Genomic DNA, 14055 nt, shown 5'->3' with positions numbered 1-14055 from the left:
AGACGACACAAACATCTTTGGTTCTGGTCAGAATTTACAGCAACGCCTGGACATAATCACTTCAGAATTCAGAAAAATAAAACAGTGGTTTGACACGAATAAGTTATCATTAAATGTGAGTAAAACGTAAATCAAGCAATCAAGTTCAGTTACAGATAGAAGGTGTCAATATAGAAAGAGTATACAAAATGAAATTCCTTATTATAGATGACAAGATTTGCTGGAAATTTCACGTAAAATATATCCAAACAAAACTGTCTAGAAATATTTCTGTCTTGGCTAAAGCAAAGCACATTTTAGACCACAAATCACTCCACATTTTGTACTGTTCAATGGTGTTACCATATTTAAATTACTGTGTAGAGGTTTGGGGAAATGCATATCAAAATTCATTGATTCTATTTTCACAGTCTAAAGCATTAAAATGAAAAAATATATATATATTTTCATTGATTACAGATTTATTATCTCTATATTAGCTCTTATTATTTTGTAGCTAACTTATTTAATATGATAGAAAGGGTACAAAGGGGTAGGAGTGCATAAGTGTTACTTCTTCCTACTCCTTTTTGCATGTGTAAATAGAGGTCTTTAAGTACTGGAAATTATGGAGTTTTATTTTTTAATGTGTGTTTAAATGTTCTTGTTAAGTTTTTTTTTTTTTTATTACTATTGTTTTATGATGTTTTATTTTATTTACATGTTCAAAATAAAAGATATCAAATCAAATCATCTGTCTTGGTTTTTCTGGGCTACATGCACATCAGGGTGGGCCCTCCTCCAGTCCAGAAGGAGGTGAATGAGTGTAGATTGGGTCTTCGGCCGCGGTAAGAATGGGTGGAGTAGTGGTATGCTCAAAAAGAACTACGTTGTACGACGTGTCGTCCCACGTCCACTCGTTCTGTCCATGAAGGCATTCTTGGGGGTAAAATTGTGTGTACAAACGAAAAGTGACAAAAGCAGGCGTGTAATGAATTAACAAAAAGAGTTTGCAGGTTCTAACTCTGCTTACTGTCACACCTTGGCACACCTGGCCAATCACTGTGTAAAGGGGGCATGTTCTTGTGGTACAATGGTAAATTTCAAAATGTGTTGGACGCTACCCTCCTAATTCCAAAAAGACAAAAAGAATGTATGTATGTCATTCATTACACTTTACAGTACGTTCAGCAATTGTCTCTGTTAAACTGTGTTTCTCCAGACAAGAGGTGACTTGACCTCGTGCTATAACTGACACAGATAAACTGATGATCCAGGCTTTAACTCCATCCCAAATGCAGGGTAGAGCGGTTCAGTGAATGTGGTGTTAAAGGTGTAGAGGTGGATCAGTGTGTCAGCGGAGACTCTGTAGAAGGACAGAACGCCAGCAGGCCAGTCCACATACACTGCTACTCTGCCGGTGTCAAACGAGGGATGGATGGGTATGACTGCTCTCCTATTTTTGTGACAGGCGGAGTAATTATTATCACAGCGTAACAGACTCCAGGACTTGTCATTCTGCCCAATCCAGCAATCGTCATCCTGCCCTTTCCTTTTGATTCCTTTGTATGCCACTCCAATATTAACCCATCCTTTCCAGTCCGCCTCCCAGTAAGAGCGCCCAGTCAAACCGTCTCTACACAGAACCTGCTTCCAGTGGTGAAATCGCTCTGGATGTTCGGGGTAAGGCTGCTCCTCTTTCACCTCTGTCACCTTTCTGTTGTCCTCAGACAACAACAGCTTCCTGTTCACTGTGTTCGGGTCCAGCATGAGTTCACCGGCATCTGACGGGGAGAATAAGACAACATCATTTTACACCTGTTAAATTTGATTTGAGTCATGTACTGTATATACAGTTTGACAAACGCCTCTACATTCAATTATATCAGATGTCCGCATCATTACACCAACAGTTGGAATGGTGCTTTGTCATTATGAGTCAAAGTAGATAAGCGCACACTTACACTTCCTCAGACCTGACTTTAACCTCTTCACTCCACCATGTTCCACACTGGGGATGGGAAATACAAGTCAAATTAACATATTCTCATTTATAATAATATATGCATACATATAACCACAGACAGATCCAGGTAAAGGAGCATGTGAGAACCTGGGAGCAGGTATACTGGGACACATTCCTGGAGCCAGTAGTTTAGGAACATTGACTTAGGAAATGTAATGGCTTTTTCCCTAAATCAGGTCCAGGTCCTAATTACTATGGTTACCAAACAGTAACCAAACAAACAAGATATGATCTGCAAGTTAATACATTTATGTAATACAGCTGCAGGTTGTCAAGTCTGAGACTAACCTCTAGTAACTAGCTTTGACCGAAAGAATGAGGTCACAGATACCAGCAACATTGATCATTCTTCCTTGCATGGTCTCAGTACTCCTTTTTTTACATTTAAATGTGACATTGGTGGTTTGTGTGCCTAGAATGGATGCCTCTTTCTAGGTAGAACTGACTGAAGGGAGACCTTAGAGTGGCCTTTAACAGCCTGGAAAGATCACTCCCTCCTGGCCTGGGAGAGCTTGTGGATCCCCCCAAAAGAAGCATGAGGAAGTCACCAGAGAAAAGGCCTATTGCCACAGTGATTGTGGCCATGATAGGAAAATACAAATTGGAGGAATATATGGAAATTACCTCTGCCTGGCAGTAAGTCTCTCCATACCTGAGAATAGTCAGTTGCAAGCGTGGGTCCTCTAGGGCGGCGGAGAGCAGCTTCGCGCCTGCGTCTCCTGGATGGTTGTAGCTCAGGTCCAGCTCTCTCAGATGGGAGGGGTTACAGCTCAGCGCTGAGGCCAGAGAGGCACAGCCTTCCTCTGATACCAGACAGCCTGACAGTCTGCCAACACACATGGAAAGCAAGCAAATAGCAACAGATTATTGGGGTTAGGTGTTTCTAAATCCTAGCTCTAAATGCAAGTCAGTGTCAGGCATGACATATTGACCAGTTAGAATTGTAGACTTTTTGGCACAGGCTATGTAGTATTGCAAACATTTTCTTTTCCTAGATTAAAGGATACTGACCTCAGAGTTTCCAGTCTACAGTGTGGACTTGCAAGTCCAGCAGAAAGCAGCTTCACTCCTGAATCCTGCAGATCGTTATTACTCAGGTCCATCTCTCTCAGACTGGAGGTTTTTGGTGCTGAGAACTGATGCCAGAGCTTCACAGCTTCTCTCTGACAAGTTACAGCCATTCAGTCTGAAAAAGCATGCAGACAAACAATTTATCTTTTGGTTTATTTTCTGTAAAACTAATGTATGGTTTAATATGTCTTTTATTTGGATAGCAGTGCACCTACAGAGCTTTGTTGGAAACTTTGACCACTGGCAGCAGCCTCAGAAGAGCCTCCTCTGAAGCAGAATATTTCCTCAAGTCAAACACATCCAGGTCTTTTTCTGATGACAGTAAGAAGAAAGCCAGAGCTGACCACTGAGCCGGAAACAGTTTGTCTGTGGAGAGACTTCCTGAATCCAGGTACTGTTGGATCTCCTCCACTAGAGAATGATCATTGAGCTCGTTCAGACAGTGGAACAGGTTGATGCACCTCTCTGGAGATGGATTCTCCCGGATCTTTTCCTTGATGTGTGACTGTGTCTTGTGATTGGTATATGCGCCACATCCTGGCTGTTTCAACAGACCTCGTAGAAGAGGGTAATTGGTCTCCAGTGAAAGACCTAGGAGGAAGCGGAGGAACAAATCCAAGTGTCCATTTGGACTCTGTAGGGCCTTGTCCACAGCACTCTGAAATATTGTTTTTTCAGTTGAACTCAATGTAAATACCTTAGACCACCAACTAGATCTGGACTGTGGCTCTGACAGTAGGTTGACACCGGTGTTGATGAACTGCACGTAGACATACAGAGCAGCCAGAAACTCCTGAAAGCTCAGATGGACGAAGCAGAAGACCTTTTCTTGGTACAGCCCACACTCCTCTTTAAAGATCTGTGTGAACACCCCTGAGTAGACTGAGGCTGCTGTGATATCGATGTCACACTCTCTCAGGTCGGATTCATAGAAGATCAGGTTGCCTTTCTGCAGCTGCTCAAAAGCCAGTTTCCCTAGAGACATGATGATCTTGTTAGTCTCGGTGTTCCAGAGTGGATCCGTCTCAGCTCCTCCACGATACTTGACATTCCCTACTTTGGACTGAACCACCAGGAAGTGGATGTACATCTCAGTCAGGGTCTTTGGCAGCTCGTCTCTTGTTTGTGATCCCATTATATCTTCCAGAACGGCAGCGGTGATCCAGCAGAAGACTGGGATGTGGCACATGATGTGGAGGCTTCGTGATGTCTTGATGTGGGAGATGATTCTGCCGGCCTGCTCCTCCTCTCTCAATCTCTTCCTGAAGTACTCTTCCTTCTGTGGGTCGGTGAACCCTCGGACCTCTGTCACCATGTCAACGCACTCAGGAGGGATCTGATTGGCTGCTGCAGGTCGTGTGGTTATCCAGAGGCGAGCAGTTGGAAACAGTTTCCCCCGTGATGAGGTTTGTCAGCAACACATCCACTGAGGCGGACTCTGTAGCATCAGTCAGGATCTCGTTGTTGTGGAAGTCCAGAGGAAGTCTGCACTCGTCCAGACCGTCAAAGATGAACACAACCTGGAACTTGTCAAAGTTGCAGATTCCTGCTTCTTTGGTCTCAGTAAAGAAGTGATGAACAAGTTCCACCAAGCTGAACTTTTTCTCTTTCAGCACATTGAGCTCTCTGAAGGTGAATGGAAATGTGAACTGGATGTTGTGGTTGGCTTTGTCTTCGGCCCAGTCCAGAGTGAACTTATGTGTGAGGACTGTTTTCCCTATGCCAGCCACTCCCTTTGTCAGCACTGTTCTGATTGGTTGATGATCTCTGCCAGGCAATGGTTGGAAGATGTCTTCACATTTGATCATAGTTTCTGGTCTTGATGGTTTCCTGGATGTTGTTTCGATCTGTGTGATCTCATGTTCGTCATTGACCTCTCCACTCCCTCCCTCTGTGATGAAGAGCTCTGAGTACATGTCATTCAGCAGTGTGGGGTTTCCTGCTTTAGCAATTCCCTCAAAAAAACACTGGAACTTCCCTTTAAGGTTTCTTTTGATTATTTGCTGGCATATAGGACCAACTGCTTCTGAAAGAACAAACGTAAAATAAAATCAATGAGTAAATGTGAAAGTAAAGCACATCAGTCTCTACATTGATGATGAATGTTTACTTTTTCGACTTTAATATCTCGATATCCCTACAGTCACACTTATTAACAATCATCACTGGTAGGGTAGTTCCATAAGATTAATCGGCCAAGACTTTCCTTGAGTTCTGATATTGAGCAAAAGTGTACTAATACATGTATGCACTGCTCTACTTTAAAGGTGTTTTGAGCAAACTAACCACTGTTCTTCTAGACAGTTAATCAACTATAGTGTGCACTGACGCTAACTGGCTATAGGGAGAGCTAGTTGAATTACTCAATTGGTCCTTAGTGAGTTAGACATGGTGAATTCCTCCCAGTAAAGCCATTCATCGTCTATTAGTTAAAGAACTCAACCTTTACGTAGCGGTGATGGGCGCAGTGTACTGAGAGCAAATTGGCGTGATAACCTGTTTTTTTATCCTTGCTCAGTTGCTAGGGCAACCCATTCTCCAGACTCGTCACATACAGACGCTTGTTTAGGACCCCTTGGTGTCTACTACTGGGTTAGGTTTAGGAAAAGATTGTGGTTTGGATTAAAATAAGTATGTTGCGTAACTTATGTCCGCAAGTTAAGTATATTAAAAAAGCCTGTCATTCTAAAATTGTGATTTTTTTTTTTTAGTGGCGTGGCTCTGTGGATGACGATGTTAGTTGGTTGGTAGTCTCGCATTGCCAGACCTTCCTCGCGCTGCGGAGGAGGGTCCGGCTAGTCCACACAGCATTCCGGGATGGGAAAGGATCGTGCTCTGGTTTATTGGCATTTCTTTAAACCAATCACAATGGTTAGGCTACCACATGAATCCCCGGTGCCTCTGCAAAATAGCCTCGGGAAGGATCTTGTTTTGGTGGAAAAAGTGTACGTTCAAAAGTTGTTTTAGTCGTGCAACAGAAAACTCGGAGCAATCCCGGAAGTGGAAGGTCGTGGATATAGACTAGTCGGTTGGTTGATTGGTTGGACTGAAATATCTCAACAATTACTGGATCGATTGTCATGGAGTTTTGTGCAGACATTCTTGGTCCCCAGAGGATGAAGCCTGACGACTTTAGCAATCCCCTGAGTTTCCCACTTCATCTCCATGAGTGTAAACATCAGCATGTTGACATTGCCATTCTAAGGATAGTTAGTATACTTTATGAGCCAGAATACAGCCTATTTGCAACCATTTCCTCTTTACATCATAGTAAACCTCTTACTGCTCTGCAGGGAGTCGGCCAGCTCCTCCTGCTTCATTATCCTCAGGAAGTGCAGTGTGATCTTCAGAAGGGCCTCTCTGCTTCTCTTCCTCTGCTCTTCCTCCTCACTGTCCACCATGTCTTCCTTTTTCTTCTCACCTTCTGAATCTGGACAGAGAATTCTTTGAAAGATTTTCAGCTCCTCCTTCACAAACCTGATCATGTTCTCTTCAAGCAGCTGCAACATAATCACACAGAAGATAAACTTGTGAAACACAGCATCACAACCACTTGCTATGAATCTCCTTTCAGAAAGTGTAGCATGGAGTTGATGAGGATGACTGATATTGTATTTCATATTATTACTTATTTTAGTAACATACACAAACCATAAATATGTCCTCCAGATCTGTTTGATGCTTTTGGGCAGGCTCACTACTGGTAGCCTCCGAGCCCCCCTGGTGGACTCTGAAAACAGATAGATAGATAGATAGATAGATAGATAGATAGATAGATAGATAGATAGATAGATACATAGATACATAGATACATAGATACATAGATACATAGATATGTTAAATGTAACACACCCAATAAATGTTTTGAGACATAATTTACACAAAATTTCATTAAATACAGTTTTGCACTAAATACAAAATAACATTATATACTACAAAGCCCCTTAAGGGACATTGGGGATTTTCTTTTTTTTTCTCGTGCGCCAAGATACTTTTCTCTGAGTACTAGTCAGAATGGCTGCCGAGGAGGAGGTATTCATCTTCCTGAAAACGCAGGGAAATGTCCCCTGATAGTGTCATCAACATACTTAAAGATGATTGGTGGTTACGAGAAAAGTATCTCGTGCTTGCTAGGAAAAAGTGTCCCTTTAGGGGCGCTGTAATATACTCTTTATAACTGCAACACCAAATGATCAAAGTTTCATAGCATTGATTTTTGTACATGTATACTGCCCAAGTGTCGTATAAGTACATGTTATGCTAAAATGTTGACACTGCACCACAATCCTTCACTGCAGAGATCTTCAACAAGGGGTCCTGCTCCAAATTTTATGATTCTTTTTTTTCTTTTCTTTTTTTCAAAAAATTGAAATGTCTTATCATGAATCCAATATATTAGCAAATATAAATCCCCACTGCTTACTGGCCTATAGGTAAGGTGGTCACTAAGATAGCCATCCACAGATACAGTTCATCCTAATGATTCACTGTGCCACGTGTGTGTTTAACATTAAAACATGATTCATATATCATGCCAACAAATATTATTTTAATAGCTTAGTATTCTATGCAACAATTGGTATGTGTAAAGGCTTAAGGCCGCCCTAAATGTTATTGTAGGTCCAGTTCAATATGCAACTTCATTTTATACAATATATGCAGTAGGGGGTCCCTGCTCCGTCTCTCTCTCAGTTAAGGGTCCTTGGCTTAAAAAAACATTTAAGACCCCTACTTTACTGGATTATCAATAGTTATTAATACTACTACTACTAATAATAATAATAATAACAATAATTAATTCATGCTTACACATTTTCAAATGCATATTGTTGATCTTTAAAATCAATCAGGCCGCCCAGTGAACAGTCACCCATGGACACACAGCTGGCTGAGTCTGGTCTCTCATCCTGGATGCTGATTGGCAGAGGGGAGGAACACCAGGGGGAGAAATAGACAATCAGAACATTTTATTTCTCACATAACAACACGCCCTTCAGTATTTTATTATTTTATTATCAATCATACATTTTTTTGTACTTTGCATAGAGTAGCAGGTATACTGAGACAACGAAAAACTGTGATTCTATTGGGCAGTTAACAATTATGAATACATAACTACATGTATATGTAGTTAACAGCCTGCAATCACCACACACTTTTTCTCAGTCTCATCATAATATTTCTTATACATTCCACGAGAAGATTGATACATATTCTATCACACCGAAATGCTCATAATATCTCAATAGTACAAGTCTTACGTGTTTTCCGAGGAAGGGTGCCGCTTTTTAAAATCAATCAGGCCGCCTATTGAATGGTCACTCTGCATCGACACGTCACTGCATGGTGCAGGGGGGTTCTCTGGGCTCTCCTGCTGGGTGCTGATTGACAGAGAGGAAGAGGCGCACAGTGAGACACAGTCATTAGTTGTACATTTTTGCTTTTAGTAGTAATAAATGACAGAAGATGACTCTCCCACTCAGATGTTACAGTGCTGCTTCTTAGACGACAGAAATGTTGTAAGGGCACCAAGCCCCTTGAAGGCCCCCCACATTTTCTTTGTGTACTTTCTTCCGCATTAAATGTTAAATCCTCACTCAACCGTTATATTTTCTGTAGGCCTATATTTCATTTAGCTGTTTTTACCGCCTCACATCACCTTACATACAATTGCAGTGGAGAACTACTGAATCCTTTATTTGTTAGCCTAGAAATAAAATCTATGTTTTGTCTGAAAATACTGAATCAGTCTATAAAATACGCACATTGTGTAAGGTTTTGTGTTAACATGTAGAATGTTTTCTCCTTCCTTGCTAAAAACCCACAAATTCCCAGAAATAAATACAGAAGAGATGATTTCAGTGTCCTCAGTGGTAGAGCCCAGACAAGATATTTATGTCTGTAGTTTTAGGCCAGTCTTAATTTTGCTGTTAGATCTGTCTAATTCCAGTCAGACAGTTACTCAAAAATATAGACTGACTTTTCCTAAGCCTAAAAAGTAAGGCAGTTTAGCTCTGCTTCAGCACTTCACTGATCTGACATTTTATACTACTGGAAGTTTTTTGTATTGTTACATTCTTCGCTGAATTATCACAGTAAAATATCCTAATAACTGTTGAATTTTTCCAGAAGGCTGTTGGATCGAGGTGACAACGTGACTGCTCAGTCAGCCATCTTCTTTAGTTTGACAAAAGTCCTAATTTACCCAGAATTCATTGCAAATTAGTTCTACTTAAGATAGTCAAGAACTAGACAGCGTTATGCAATAGATGGATTTGGTGAAGTCAAGAGATAGGAGTGAAAGTGACCAATCTCACAGGTCACTGTTAAGCCAGGGGACACAATAATATACGGACTGCAGCCAATCAAGAACATACAGCACCTGGACACAATATTCTGATTTTAAATCGGCTACAAACATCGACAGTAGTCAAGTGTCTCAGTAACTATTCACAAGCTCAATGGTGTTGAATCCTCATCCACAGTTGGTATGTTTCCGAATGTTTCCGAATGTTTCCGAATGTGCGCTCTGTAGCTATCATGGACGGATTATGAGACAATGGGACCCTGGGCACAGACATGTAAGAGGTCCCCCCACCCTGTCTACACCCAAACTTAAGGAGTCTACTTAGTCATTTTGCATCCCCTTGTAGTTGTTTTGCATCTATTTTTGGTCATTTTGCATCTCTTTGTAGTCGGTTTGCATCTCTGTGATTCTTTAGCATCTATCAGATTGTTTTGTGTGTCTTTGTGGTTGTTTTTTAGTTATTTGGGGTCGTTTTTGTAGGCGTTATCTGTATGTTTTTGATGGGTTTGTGTAGGTATCGACCGATAGGCTACTGGTTTTTCAAGGCCGATACCGATTATTACTATTATTATTAGTATATTGAAACCGACAGCCGATATTTGGAACCGATATGTATTTACAGTGAAAATGTCAATATTTAAATCAAAATTAAGATTACAAACTCCAAGACAAAACTTTGTTTAAATGCTTTAAGCAATTATTTAATGAATTAGAATCTTCTAACATAACACACAGTAAAGTGTGCGTGTGTGGGTGGGACATTAAGTCAGACTCAGTGCTGAGTGAAACCAAAGCAGAGAGACAGACACAGAGCTGTAGCCGAGCCAAAGTAGAACACTTTTTAATTCATTAACTATATCAGTTATCAGGCAAATAAAACGCAGATACAGATAATCTGCAAACTGCCAAAAACACCGGCCAGGGCCGAGAATCCGTCTATTCCTAGTTTTGTGTCTATCTTTAGCTTCTCTTTGTGGCCATTTTGCATCTCTGTAGTCAATTGTGTGTGCCTCTTTGTATGTCTGTGGTCATTTAGAGTTGTTCTTTTTCAGCAACATTTTATGAGTCAGGATCCCTGACCCTATGGGCCCTTGGGCCGCTGCCCAGTAGGCCCGTTCAGTAATCCATCCTCCAAGGTAGCTATCAACCATATCATGTCTGCATATACAAACTATAAAGGCAAACTTCAACACAGTGCAAGTGCAAGTTACACATTATTGACTTGTCAAAACAACTTTGATAGAGGTCTTGACTATAACAATCAAACCATATAATGATAAACTGTCAACTATAAAAAAAAAATTGCTTTAGCATCAAAGTCCAAACCCACGGACCGTATCAGAGACCAGAGTCCAGGAATCACATATCAGGTTGTTTTTCTTATTTATCTATTAACTGTCTCATCTAAAGAACAGCTTTTCTGTTGCATAGCATCAGATATATTTCATATATATATCAGAAGAAAGAAGCATGTTTATGTTTGTAATGTTAACAGCACTAACAACGCATTCGTTCTTTGACCTATTTTGTCTTATTACAGTTAATAAGAATGACTCAGTTAAAGACAAAGGCAGTAGCGTTACTAGTGTAAAAATGTTGACCACAGTACCTTTCCATGTTGAAATGAGCCTGCTGCTGTGGGGAAGACAGAGAGATCAATCCTTAGCAGCAAATCTTTTAGAATTTAAAAGAATGTATAATGTATTGGGGCATACAAACATTTATCTAAGAGAGATCTGACAAATCAATGATGAAATGAAAATTGCTGTCAGCAATACACCAAAATAGACTATTTCTGGAAGGACAAATAAAATAAAATACCTACTAAAAAACTAAAAAAAACCTACTAAGCCTCCCCTCCCGGACAATTTGCACTACCCTACCCCACCCATACTGTTCTATTTATTTATTTACAGATGCACATACTGTAATTACACCTATACATAGCCATATTCTACTGCTCTTCATACTATTCATGCTGCACATACACTTATTCTTACTACTCTTATAATGTTACCACACTGCACATAGCTGTACATACTGTACATATCTGTCTATATGGTTCATTCAGTATATCCATATTTATTCTGTTTTTCTTATTAATATTTATTGTCCTGCCTATGCACCACCTGTCTGTACTTGTATATCACATTGCACTTTTCTGCTTTTTTTTGCACTTCTGGTTGGACGCAAACTGCATTTCGCTGTCTTTGTACTTGTACTCTGCACAATGACAATAAAGTTGAATCTAATCTAATCTAAAAAAATGAATAAATGAAGAGTTACACTTACTTAAGTTGTGTCCATGAGTGTCTGAAGCAGCAGCAAAAGGTTCTCTACTGAAAGTGTTGTTCTGAATAAAGGGTATACTGTATTCTTGTGACCTTTGTATCAAACCACAGATAAGGTGGTGCGCGTTTATTATGCTGAAATAATCATTATCCCCTGCAATAAAGAGCAGCAGTGGAGAAGATTTACAGCCTACAGTTGGATTAAATACCATCAACTATCCATGTTTAGCAGTTTTTTGTCTAACTGCAGGTCAATCACTGCTCATCCACACACATTCATTCCATGCACACATATTCATTCTCCCTTGTGGGGGGATTGGCTTAGGACACCGATTGTAGCAGAAAGGACTGAGGAGGGACTGAGAAATTGTTGATGTTCAATTTTTTTTGGCTAAGTCCTGGATCTTCGCAATCCTACCTACAGCACCATTAAGTCATGTTCCACCACTGGGACATTTAAATCCAATTTAAAGACCTACAGTTTTTCACTTGTTTTTAGTTCAGTCTGAGGCTGTCCCTGTGGCTTCTGTCATGGCCCCTCTCGACTTATTTCGAATGCCCTCTTACTGCTTTTTAATCTTTTGTTGATTTTATTCCTTCTCTTCTAACTTCCCATTTCTTTACTTGACTTTGGTTTTATCATGCCTACCCTTTCTATTTGTCTGTTTTAACACTATTATACGGTGGCCCTGAAGTGAAAATCACAACAGCAAATAGAAAAGCGCAACAGCAAATCATAAAACACAACAGCAAATAGGAAAACACAACGGCAAATAGGAAAACACGACAGCAAATATGAAAACACGACAGCAAATAGGAAAACACGACAGCAAATATGAAAACACGACAGCAAATATGAAAACACGACAGCAAATATGAAAACACGACACCAAATAGGAAAACACTTCAATAAATCATAAAACACAACGGAAAATATGAAAACACAACAGCAAATAGAAAAGCGCAACAGCAAATCATAAAACACAACAGCAAATAGGAAAACACAACGGCAAATAGGAAAACACGACAGCAAATATGAAAACACGACAACAAATAGGAAAACACGACAGCAAATAGGAAAACACGACAGCAAATAGGAAAACACGACAGCAAATATGAAAACACGACAGCAAATATGAAAACACGACAACAAATAGGAAAACACTTCAATAAATCATAAAACACAACGGAAAATATGAAAACACAACAGCAAATAGGAAAACACGACAGCAAATATGAAAACACGACAGCAAACAGGAAGACATGACGGCAAACAGGAAAACACGACAGCAAATATGAAAACACGACAGCAAATAGGAAAACACTTCAACAAATCATAAAACACAACAGCATTAACTTCTACCGGAAAAGGTAGGGCCTATCTAGCAGAGGACGGAGCCTCCTGATTGGACAGACAGTTTTCATATTTGCTGTCGTGTTTTCCTATTTGCCGTCGTGTTTTCGTATTTGTTGTCATGTTTTCCTATTTGCCGTCGTGTTTTCCTATTTGCCGTTGTGTTTTATGATTTGTTGAAGTGTTTTCATATTTGCTGTTGTGTTTTCATATTTGCTGTCGTGTTTTCCTATTTGCCGTTGTGTTTTATGATTTGTTGAAGTGTTTTCATATTTGCTGTCGTGTTTTCCTATTTGCTGTCGTGTTTTCATATTTGCTGTCGTGTTTTCCTATTTGCCGTTGTGTTTTATGATTTGTTGAAGTGTTTTCATATTTGCTGTCGTGTTTCCCTATTTTCTGTTGTGTTTTCCTATTTGCCGTTGTGTTTTCCTATTTGCCGTTGTGTTTTCCTATTTGGCGTTGTGTTTTATGATTTGCTGTTACGTTTTTCTATTTGTTGTTGTGATTTGCACTTCAGGGCCACCGTACTATTACACATTATTCAGTAAAGTTTTCTCCCTTTCTACCTAGTTGTTTTGTATAACATTTTTGTGTTGCTGCTTGATATGCACCTTCCATTTCTTTAATGTTGTTTGTTTACCTGTATTGAGGCAGATCTTAACCCATCTGCATCGACTGGAAAGCACTTTGGGTCAACTTCTGTTGTTTTAAATGTGCTGTATAAATAAAGATGACTCGACTGTAGAGACACCTTGATATCACACTGAAAAAAAAAGTCATTAATACTAAAATCCCTGCAATAAAAATATGTTGTATAATGTAGCAAAATATAAAAGAATGTAACATTATCAAAACACTTCTTCATATATTAGGCTATTATATACACCCTTATAATCATGTTATATGTATATTTATGGGTGGTTTATTGAGTATTACATCATCTCACATTTTGTATGTAAAATCTTGATTTAAATATAGGGTAGTCAAATAGCTAGCTGTCAGATTCATGTGAAAGTGTAATATTTCT

The 14055-nt window shown here is 39.8% G+C and overlaps 1 pseudogene; it reads right to left on the bottom strand.

Moving 5' to 3' along the window:
• Positions 1 to 1224: 1224 nt before the first annotated feature.
• Positions 1225 to 6561, bottom strand: LOC144530651 (NLR family CARD domain-containing protein 3-like; annotated as a pseudogene).
• Positions 6562 to 14055: the final 7494 nt, after the last annotated feature.

The sequence above is a fragment of the Sander vitreus genome, chromosome 15 (assembly GCF_031162955.1).
Source record: "Sander vitreus isolate 19-12246 chromosome 15, sanVit1, whole genome shotgun sequence".
Classification (NCBI taxonomy): domain Eukaryota; kingdom Metazoa; phylum Chordata; class Actinopteri; order Perciformes; family Percidae; genus Sander; species Sander vitreus.
Note: the sequence above shows the minus strand (reverse complement) of the source record. Positions and strands in the feature narration are given on the sequence as shown.